Source organism: Homalodisca vitripennis, chromosome 1, assembly GCF_021130785.1.
Source record: "Homalodisca vitripennis isolate AUS2020 chromosome 1, UT_GWSS_2.1, whole genome shotgun sequence".
Classification (NCBI taxonomy): Eukaryota; Metazoa; Arthropoda; class Insecta; order Hemiptera; family Cicadellidae; genus Homalodisca; species Homalodisca vitripennis.
The window spans coordinates 172,922,759-172,932,989 of record NC_060207.1 but is presented as its reverse complement, the minus strand read 5'-3'; positions in this window follow the sequence as shown (position 1 = coordinate 172,932,989).

The window sequence follows — 10,231 nt, the reverse complement described above, 5'->3', positions numbered from 1 at the left end:
GACTGCAGGGCGGGCTCGGTGGGAGCCGTGAACCTCTAGGCCCTGTGACCCACTGGCAACCGTCACGCCCTCGGACACCTGCTGTCGCCCGCCGCTCCCGCTCTGTACATACAGTATCTGAGCTTGTCGAGCCAATCGTACGATTTGTTACAATCAACGAGTCTTAAATCATTGGACTAATAAAAAGTTGAAAATTTAGCTCATGCCTATATTATTTTATCAGAATCAGAGAATTATGAGTATAAACACAACACCTTGGGTTAGACTTACGCAATAAAATTATGTAATAACATTCACTGCTATAGACTATTCAATTTCCAATCGAATGTATGTATACACTAGATAAATTAAAATTTATATAGCGCAAATAAAATGAGTGATCCAATAACATTTAACAACATATCTTAATTCCAACCAGAATCTGAAAAACGGATGAAGTTTTAGTCTGTTATTAGGAAATCGGGAAGCTGAAATATCTTCTCTGCATATAATAATTCTTTGGAAGAAACACAATTGCGAAACATGATCAGTGGTTGCAAAGCTTAAGCGTTAGTTACTTCCACAGTAAGCCTCAATTAAGTTCAAAATGAATTAAGTTGTAATTATGAGTAGGGAGTGGAGGCTAAATTAGAAGTCCAACGAGATAAATTGTATTTCTTACACTGTATTGTTTGAGAACACTGTACAGAATGTGTATGTGTACCTTATCATTTTTAAAGCTCAAAAGCTCAGTAAGGTACACAATGCTTTACCTGGGCTTATAGTGTGAATACTGAAAATAAACTGTTACTTGGTATCTTAGGAATGAGACATGTTTCAGTAAAAAATAAACTGCTCAGTTCAATATGAGTGACATTTTGAATAGGTATTTAAATGGTCTGGAACAACAGTTGTCAATATACTTACATTTTTATAATTTTAAGATCGTTTCAGCATTTTCCTAATTTAGTGTATCTTACATAAAATTGTATGTAGTTATAACACAGTCGAGCGTCCCATCTCTGGTTATTCTTATTGGCCACGCAAACAATTCCTTTTTTTAACTCTTCTAACTACGTCTAGAAAATATTTGTTGTTATCTCATATTCATATCAAAATTGCACTTCATCTAAAAAACTAAACAACTTAAAATTTACTTGAAACATACTATGTCCACAAAAGTAGTAACACTTATATAATAATGATTTATTTCCATTTCAAAATCATACAAGTTTTACAGTTTGCAATTATGAAAAATACTCTCTTTCTTTAACCATTTATGAAGGTTAGCAATGCTGAACAAAAAGTTAAAATATAAGAATCCGCCTTTTATACACTTCACAAAAAAATATATTGGACTTATGCGGTATTACTCTTTTTTACATAAGCAGTAATAGAACATAAATTATGACTAAAGTTATACCAACGACAATATAAATCATAAAAACACAAATACATATAGTTTACCCCAAAAAATGTATTTAAAAAACCCGTTCCAAAATAGCAATGATTAATACAAACAAATATATAACAACAACAAATAACAAATCCAACTCTTAGCACAGCTAAAATTAAATAGTTAAAAACAAAACTTACAATGTTTTGTAGTCAACATTCACCCAATCCTATTTGATATTACTAAAATAAGTTATAAACAAGACCACTTATAACCTAAACAGAGCTCTAAAAAATTTACAGTATTTTTAGTTTATTGTAGGATATTTTATCATTGCATTATGTTTTCGTATTCGTAAAAGTAACCACTTTTTGTAACAATTTTAACTATCTCTAATGATTTGCTTTTTTAAATGTGTCGTGGTAACTTATTTAGAACTCCTAGCCCAAGAAAAATATATTGATCTTAAAGTACTTTTTTTTATATTTTGGTTTTCTACCCATATTTACTTATCTAATTCTTGCACAATAGTTGTGACGTAATAATTCTGTATCATTGTTACCACTTCTAATGTACAAAATTTGTAAACGTGTTCAACACAAAGCAGGTGCTGAACCGGTAAGGTAAAGCCTTTACTTGTAGATACAATGGAAAACACTGGCTTTCGCTTATTATTGTTCAATATAATTCGAATAAAAACGTTTTGTAATATCTTAACATTCTTTATTAGTTTTGTTAAGTCCCCCCCCCCCCCCACAATATATTCCATGCTGTAATTTGGAAAGAACTAAAGCATAATATGGACATCTTAGCATGTTTACTCCACAGAAATTTCTTAGATAATACAATTTTCGTGGATTATTCTTTAAACTTTTCAATAGTTGTTCAATGTGGTCTTTCCATTCTAATTTCTCATCTATTAAAACACCTAAGTGTTTGAAACTTTTAACCTGTTAAAGTATTTTACAGTTGCAATTTATTTTAGAAACAATAAATTTAAAATGGTTTTATAAAATGGAATCTTATTTAGTTGTAAAAACTAAAACTACACTGTCCAAAATTCAAAATTTTCATTTGAGAGTTTTTTTGTTTATATATATATATATATATATATATATATATATATATTATAAATTACAAAACCATGAATTATTCGTGTGTATAGTAAACACACAAAACCAACTTGGTTTTTATAAGTATAAATTGTTGTAACTGTATGGACCCGATGTGAATTAAAGACGTAAATTAATTGTAGTTCTTCAGTCTTCACAAAAATATGGTATTTGAGAGAAATTATTAATACATGCAGAGCAATCATAACAACCGGATAATGATACGATCGATTGATTAACTAGAATATATAAATATACGTTGGGTTTTCCAATTTAATATAATTGTACTCAGCAGGGAATTATAATAATGTATCAGAATAAGATACTACTTTTTATAACATTCAAATTCAATTTTAAAGTTGAACTTCTTGAAATTTAGTCTCAAGAACTAAAATGTCGAGAACCAACAATGCTGCCGTAGTTTTTCAATACTACCATGAGAATTTTAAGGATTAAATTTTTCCGGTGGAGTTGATTTATTACCAAAGATAATATGGGGGTAACCTTCCGGTTTGTCAGCCTTAGCAAAATATTTCCAATGCATTGAGTGTTCTACCCAATCCAAAAAAACTTATTCTTTTGTAATAATAGCTTGCAGTGCTTGATTATTAGTATTATATTCATATATAGGTTTTGTGGAGATGGTTAATGTAGTGAAGTTTATCCATCACACGATACTCCTTTTTTCTCCTTATGCTTAGGGCTTTAATGGAATTTTTATGGAACTTGAAGAGACTGCTGATGCAAAAGGTTTCAGTCAAGTCACTGATAGTGAAAGCAATGGCAGATTTGACTATTGAAGAAGACAGCGGGGGACATACCTGCAGGCGGAACACTTCATATATAGGAGAGAACCCGGTGTGCCTTACAGTGCCTCCATCATGGTCTCCTCGGTAAGTCCTTACGTTATATGCTCTTAGCTACACCAATAAACTACATGCGCTGTGTACTGAATTAGGATATATGTGTACAAATGTGTTTATAACCATTTCATCAACTATATTTTTTTTAAGTTGTAATTTTTAACGATGTAACAAATCCACACTTTACTGTTGATAATCATGCTCTCTATTTTGTTAAACTACAGTAACATCTTACACACAGCTTAGTCTCAGACTTATGCCTAATAATAGGCTTCAAATTTGAAGGCGGCAAGAGCATACACAATTTACATTATTTGGAAATGTTTCATATATTTTGTCCTTAACTGTGTACTTAGGGTTTATTAACTTCAATAAAAGACCAGGTTATCGGTTTGGGTTTACCAACGAATACCAATCGTTCGTTGTTATAAGTACAATAAATTACTCACGAAAAGAAGAGTCTAAATTAATCAGTATTTACTATCGACACTGATAATTGAAAATATGAATATGCAACTTAACATCATTTTGTTCAGGTGCTCAAATAGTAAATCAGGTTACTAACCTATTATATATAATATGTATTTATTTTTGCGTACTTTGTTTACAGAATTTTGTTCAGAATAAAAATGATTACAAGTTCAATTAAAACTTTTTTATCTGTTTCTTGGTGAACTTCCAAAGTTATGGGTGTCCAAAGATGAGAAATGTGTTTTTTTCGCTTAATTTTTAGCATTTGACACTGGTTTTCTAAAAAAAAAAAAAAAAAAAAAAAAAAAAAAAAAAAAAAAAAAATACTAAATGTATAGTCCTGGTACCTGTTTTATTCGATTTTTCAGATCAAAAACCATAAGAAACTATTGAATTCACCACTTAATCTACCTTAACTAAATTTCAGGACGACCTCGTTTTACATGGCGAGCTGAAATCCGGGCGAGGTCTTTCCCTAGCCGTAACTCGCTAATGAAGTATTTCCGGACCCATATTTGTATAAACTTTTTTTATTATTTTTACACTTAGAATGAGTTTTTGCATATCTTCGTGAATCACCCTGTATATTATTCTAAAGATGTAATTTTATTTGTCAATGAAACTTTAGTAATATGATAGTTTATTCCCTTCTTACAGTTTAAGTTTGAGCGTAATTACTTTGTTGCAGTTAGTACAGACTGAAACTCTTTTCCCCTAAACACAGGCAAATGCCCATGTGGGGGAAAATCTTAGGAACCATTTTTAGATTAATATTTGTTACTTTGTTTGTAAATTGGAAATAAAATCAATCAATGGACTAATAAGTATCCAAATAAAAATTGTAGTTTTTTAATAATTTATTGGTTACTAGCGTTACTTCATCGTTCAAAATATTCAAAAAATATACAGATACAAGAAATAGCGATTAGATACTTCCTGATCGTATCTTTCAAATGGATTATTTCTTCAAAGTTTTTGGCATTGTTCTTTTGGAACATATCTCTAGATCTTTTCACTAAAGCTTCTCTTAAGCCTTCGCTTTTGCCTTTTATATGATTTAAACAATAATATTTGTATGACAAACATGTGAATTGCATTATAAAATCATGCACTTAAAATTCTATACATAATATATGAAATTAGCATTATTTAATACGCCTCCTCTCAGTTGGGTTTTAACAAAGGAACATCAGACACTCTTGCATAACCGATTTCCTAATCAGTAATAATTAGTAGAGACATGATCCGCGAAACTATATGAGACGTAATTAAGATACTTATGACATTTCATCAGGTATAAACAATTATTAATATTAAAGTGTGAGCTCTAGATCCAGGAGTCAAGTCTGTGACAGTGTCAGTGGAGGGTGGGATGGAGCTAAAATTCAAAATCTGCATTTATGATAACTTTTATTCCTATAAATCTTTTGATACCTCATAAGGTTGTAAGATGGCGGCTATTCAAAGTTTTCAAAGGCCATCTCAGTTATTAATTTTAAATAAATTGGTTTCTTCAAGCAAGGATGAGGCAATGAAGAAATTTCCAAACTAGCTGAGTCTATCGAAAAAAACGAGCTAAATCTCAAACTTATTTTTTGTGAAGTGTCTAAATAATTTGCATTATATCATGTTTACATAACGTGGGACTCGCTCAGGCAACATTGGTTTGCTTAAGAATTCATTTCTCCCAAGTCCAGCTCATTGAAACCTTACAGACAAATATGGATGTGAATGAAGTTATTATTTTGAATCTTAATAGGTTTGTAATTTGATTTTTAGATTATTTTCATCGTAACTTCTGTGATAACTGCAGCCCAATGTGATCTGACTGCACCACACCCTATGAGCCCAGCTGTGCCCGCCATCCCTTACTCTTCGGTAGAGCACAGCAACCATGGCGCTGTATCTTCCATTACATCTCATTCCCATGGTCCGGTGACAGCTTCCTCTCATACCGTGGAGACCCCTCACTCCAGCTCTTCCAGTAGTGCGACCCAAGTTCACAATCACGGAATGATTCCTCAATTCGCTGGATACTCTGTACATGAACCTCCGGTAGCATCCTCTCCTTTCCCACGGCCTCCTAATTACAGCAACCCGTCAGCCATGTCTTCCGCCCTCAACTCTCACGCTCAACCTCAACCTTTCCCTAGTCTTGTCCCCAACAATCTCCCAACTTATCGAAATACACCTACTCCTCCAAATAATCCCTATTTACAACCTTCAACCATTCAACTACCAAATCCCCTGGCATTTCTAAACTCTCTATCACAGTCTCCTCTTGATACGGTGTTTCCACCACACATTTTCAGCGGACCCCTTCCATCTCCTGGATACTATTCCCCCGTTGTAGCACCAGCTTCACCCCTCTTGAGGTCCGGATACCCTCAACCTTCAGAGATCCACTCTTATAATCAACATCATTAAACAGTTACCATAGTTTTTAATATAGATATATAATTGGTTTCATGTATGTATGTTCTAATAAAAAATAATGTAAAACATTTTAAGGGTAGATGTCTTGCAATCCTCAACAAAATGACATGAAAGGAGGTTATACACTTTTTGCATTCTTTATTGTTCTTAAATATTTGTCCAATAACTAACATGAAGTGTTAATTATGTGTTAATTTTTTTAAATTAAAGCATTCAAAGAATGATGGGATAGTGTTTTCTTAAAATCTAATATTTAGCTATACACGAATTACATACGTTTATGTTGTGGCATAACTGAAAAATTGTATATTAATTGTTATTCCCTTAGTAGATATGTTGTTTTTAATATAGAACAAAAAATTATGATTTCTTTTAAAAATGTGTCTTAAGGCAAATGTGAGTATATATTCTTGTTATTAAAAATAAATGGCATCTTGCCTGATTCAGTAACTAATTTTTGTTACCAATTAAACAAAGGATTTAGTTTCAGTACAGATCCTTAAATCCTGTGGTTGACTATAATCTTACGCCTGACAACTCAAATAATCAAATACATTTGTTCTAATCTATATCTTTAAAGTATGTTAATTCATTTGTGTCAGAATACTACCCTATAAGCATATTTTCTCCTGCATGTCCAACTGGTCTTGATTAACAATTGTATTTCAATTACGAAAAACCTATTAAATGCCCACACCAATTTAATTCAGATACTACGATATTGATATGTTCTTCACTACTTAAACCATAGCCACTTTTGTTACATATAGCATAAAATTTAAATTAACAGATTTGAAAAACAAGGATTGTAAAACCAACCAACTGCTTTGAGAACTTAATCTTTGAGTTCATCTTTGACTTAAAAATTACAGATCGAAGATTTTATTTTCTAGCTCCTGATTAGTTAAAGCAGTTTTAAAAATAATTATTCTATAAAAATACGAAATTCGTGATGAAAAAATTCAAAACCAACAAAATCTGGTACTATACAACCAGTTGCAAGAAATCTATAAAACTGTAACAACGTTTGTGAATCAGACATCGAGCGTTTAACAGTTGCATTGTTGCAGTTCAACACATCGTTGCTATTCTGGAAATTAGAAAGGAATTGAAGCAATCAGTGGCGCGGCGTGGCAGGAAAGGCCAAGGACATTTATTGCTCTGCTGGCTGTGACCCAGACCGGCTGTGAGTGTCCTATCAAAATGTCACCGTCTCTATCATTCACACGCACAGTTTGGCACCTCCGGGCCGAGATACTGGGTCAAGACATACGAGGTGTCCTTCCACAAGAAATTAGAATATTTATGGAGAATGATATTATCTATACTCACGTGACTACCGAGTGGTTAGAATGATATATTTTAAACACTGTAACATTTTGGGGACATACTTTTCAAGGTGCTATTTGATTGTAATTATATATCTGTTTATTATTAGCAGGAATTTTATTACTGAACGATATGTTTCGGTCAGCGTGTCTATACAAATATTTGAGGTGCATATTTGTCCAAATGTTCTAAAAGTATTATAAACTTAATTTAAATTTCCCATTCACTGGAACCTGTAAAGTTGCATCTTTTGAGTTATCATACAAAAAGCAATACCGATAGTTACCAATATATTTTTAATAAATCTATTAATTGAATGAATATAATATTATGAAACTCCTTGCTGGAAGTATGCCACAAAGAACGTTATAAAGTACTATTTAAAAATCAAATATATATATATATATATATATATATATATATATATATATCGAAGTGTCCTAAAAGGCAAACATAATGTTCTAGGAACAAGTTTGTGCCCGTAGTTGATTTCAGTTGAGCAATGACTAGAAATATTGATAGAGAGTTCTGTAACATTCCTCATATAGGGTGAGCCAAATGTGATTATTTAAAAGTACAATAGAAAAGGATTAGATCTATAGTAAATAAATAAAATTATACACCCTAAGTATCATAAACAGAATTTATTTAAAATATCATTTTCAGATTATTGAGATCCAGAGTTCTACTATCAATATTATTTATATAATAACCTTTATGAATTATTACGTGGGTTTAAAACGTAGTAACAAAAAACTAATGAAATGTTTTTTAAACAGTTAATTTTAACATGACATTTAAAAATGTAAACAATGATTAATAGTGATTCTAAGATTTTTAAACACCTGCATTTTTAGAAGTATAACACAAGTTAAGATTATACTTGTATAAAAGTACCAGTAAACAAACACCTTACACTATTTGTTTACTTAATAAGAAATTTGATTTCAAACCATTATTTCACAGTTTTTGTTTGTTAAGTATAAAAACATTAATTGTACTCTTACATAATACTGAGAATATCTTTGAGATAAAACTTTGTAAATATATTGTCGAGAAACCCCGCCGGAGTACTGGCTGGGTATTACTTGAGTGGGTGACAAAGTAAATAATTGGCACAACTCTATGATGCTCAATCATTGCTGGGCTACCCGAAAAAACCAGAGTTATCCAAATATAACATCTGATCGCATACTCAGTTCACTATGGTGATTTAGAGAACTTGATTAAGTTCTCGATATAATATTTATAATATTGAGTAGAAATAACAAGGGATTTTACATTGTTGTATCGGTCAACGCTTGTTGATGATTAGGACGTTGGAGCTTCAGAAACCTGTCAGTTGATTTTAATGGGATATCTCTTTTTGTCTTCAAGTTTCTTGCTTGGCAGGATGATCCTTTAAAAAATAATTAATCTGTCATGTATAGCTTTGCAGATGGAACTTCTCAGTAACTGGCAGGAGAAATGTAGAGAGCTTCCTATGAGATGAAATCGAGAGACCATACCAGTTTAAGATTATAGATCTCTTTTTCTGTTTGGTTCAGTGGTCATTTTACAAGCCCAGTTATTTAGTTGGAAACTGTAAATGGGTATATAAAACTCCTTATTAACTGTCTGCTGCGTAGCTTATCAGAATGCGTCGCTTGTGTAGGTAGTATTCGTTGTTAATCTATTTGCTTGCTGAGCAACCCCTTTTCCATCTTTCCTATTATAAATTTCCTATCAGCTTAGGTGTTCAACAGCTTTTTCTACCTCGTGGTAATCTCAAAACGTAAATGTACTCAAAAGCTTTTTTGAGCCTCTCAATTTTATTAATTACTCCAAAGGTATGAAAAGCCCCTGTGCTGGAGTGGAACGGGCGTATATAGATAACTCCCGACGTAACCATCATGTGGCGTAAGAGGCAACCTGAAAGGGGGATCAAAAGTCGGTGGTTATAGTTTAGACCAAAGGTATTTATTTTATAATTTAGTTCCTTTGTTCTTCATTTTCCAACAAAACCATCCCTATAACTTCTACTATATTTTAATTTTGAAGTATAATTTTCGAAGTATTGGCTGAGGAGTACTATTACCCGTATTTAGCTTCTCAGACGTATGTCCCTTCTTCCTCTACAACGACCACTCTCCAGTTTCCGCAATCGGAATATTCAGTAGTATCTAGTTGCTGATTTTCCACATGAATTGGTTTAGCAGCTTTAGAGAGTTCCGAAACTTGCGGAAAGCTATAGCCTGTTAGGAACATGAATTTGACACCGTTAGATAACATCCGGTGATGCAACCGGCCGAAACAATCGCCCCATGCGGTTTGAGGCAAGTTTTTATGTTACAACAAACATCTCTTGACTTAGTAGGTCATACTACATACCTCGGCGACTGGTAGTTATCAGCCCACTCTCACTGGAGAATGATTTCGCTCGGGTCAAACATTTGGTATTTGAAGGGATAACGAGCAACCAATATACTGCAACTTTAACTCAAAAGTATTAGATAGACATGACATTAGAAATGTGGAACTTTTTATGCGAGGAATTATCCATCTTCAAAAATAAGGAAATTACTAAATTAGAATAAGGCACCTATTTTTTCTAGCTAAAAGAAGTATAACAGGCCTACAACGTAATCCAATATTAATGGGATAGT